The sequence below is a fragment of the Cebus imitator genome, unplaced genomic scaffold (assembly GCF_001604975.1).
Source record: "Cebus imitator isolate Cc_AM_T3 unplaced genomic scaffold, Cebus_imitator-1.0 Scaffold102, whole genome shotgun sequence".
NCBI lineage: Eukaryota > Metazoa > Chordata > Mammalia > Primates > Cebidae > Cebus > Cebus imitator.
This window is the reverse complement of record NW_016107417.1, coordinates 1855835-1857804: the sequence shown is the minus strand read 5'-3', so window position 1 is coordinate 1857804 and position 1970 is coordinate 1855835.

Here is a 1970-nt window from a genome sequence, read left to right as displayed (position 1 = left end):
AGAGACGGGGTTTCACCATGTTGACCAGGATGGTCTCGATCTCTTGACCTCGTGATCCACCCGCCTCGGCCTCCCAAAGTGCTGGGATTACAGGCTTGAGCCACCGTGCCCGGCCAGCTATTTTTATTTTTAATAGAGATAGTGGTCATCATATTGGCCAGGCTGGTCTTGAACTCCTGACCTCGAGTGATCCTCCTGCCTTGGCCTCCCAAAGTGCTGGTATTATAGGTATAAGCCATTGCGCCTGGCCAGGCTTCTTACTATGTGTCTTACGTCATGTTCAACACTTTACAGCACCTTGCTATTGTTAAAAATGGCCTTATGCTTGCTACATACTTGACAAGATAAATTTTTATTAGAGATAAGTTCTCACTGTGTTGCTCAGGCTAGAGTGCAGTGGTGGTGTGATCACAGCTCACTGCAGCCTTAACCTCCTGGGCTCAAGTGATCCTCCTACCTCAGCCTCCAGAGTAGCAGGGACTACAGGCACACACCACCACACCTGACTAATTTTTAAAAATTCTTTTTGTATGGATGGGGGTCTCATTAGGTTCCCAGGCTGGTCTTCAACTCCTGAGCTCAAGTGATCCTCCTGCCCAAGCCTCCCAAAGTGCTAGAACTACAGGCATGAGCCACCACACCCAGCCAAATTTACAATAAAAAAAACTCTTATATCTAAAAACAAAAATGTGGTAAGGCCAGTTATTTTATAGGTAAGGAAGGTGATACTCATAGATGTGAAGACTCTAGCTGAGTGTGGTGGGTCATGCCTGTAATCCCAGCATATTGGGAGGCTGATTCTGGCGGATCACTTGAGGTCAGGAGTTCGAGAGCAACCAGGGCAACAAATCGACCCCCGTCTCTACAAAGTAAAAATTAAAAAATTATCTGGGGGGGTGGCTGGGCATGGTGGGTGGTTCATGCCTGTAATCCCAGCACTTTGGGAGGTTGAGGCTGGCAAATCACTTGAACTCAGGCGTTCAACCTGGCTAACATGGTGAAAACCTGTCTCTACTAAAAATACAAAAATTAGCTGGTTGTGGTGGCGCACAACTATAATTCCAGCTACTCTGGAGGCTGAGGCAGGAGAATTGTTTGAACCTGGCAGGCAGAGGTTGCAGTGAGCCAAGATCCCACCGTGCACTCTAGCTTGGGCGACAGAGTGAGACTCCATCTCAAAATATACATACATATATATGTAACCTTAAAATCCTGGGCACAGGTGATTCCTTCTCCCTTAGCCTCTCAAGTAGCTTGGACTACAGGTGTACCACCACCCCCAGATATACATACAGATTTTAAGGTTACAGTGAGCTGTAATGATGCCACTGCACTCTAACCTGGGCAACAGAGTGAAACTCTGTTTCTAAATCAATCAATTAATTAAATAGAGATAAGGAATCTTGCCAAACTTCATAGACCTGGCAAATCAGAATGCTGGGGAATAAGGATAAGGATCTGACTCCTTGACCTGGAGTAATGGAAAGAGCATTAAACTGGCCCTAGCTCAGCTTTATGGTCCAAGTGGGTAACCCTCTCCCCTCCTCCAGCCCTCAGTGAGTTTCTCATCTGTGAAGTGTCAAGCTTGGCTTGGCAGATCTGAAAGAAATGTTTGCAGTTTTGTTGTTGCTGTTGTTTTCTTTTGGAGATGGGGTCTTGCTCTGTTGCCTAGGCTGGAATACAGTGATGAGATCATGCCTCACTACAGCCTGGACCTTCCAGGCTCCAGTGATCCTCCCACCTCAGGCTCCAGAGTATCTGAGACTACAGTGCACCACCATGCCAACTAATTTTTAAAAATTTTTTGAAAAGTGGAAACAGCTGGGTGCGGTGGCTCAAGCCTGTAATCCCAGCAATTTGGGAGGCCGAGGCGGGTGGATCACGAGGTCAAGAGATCGAGACCATCCTGGTCAACATGGTGAAACCCCGTCTCTACTAAAAATACAAAAAATTAGCTGGGCATGGTGGCG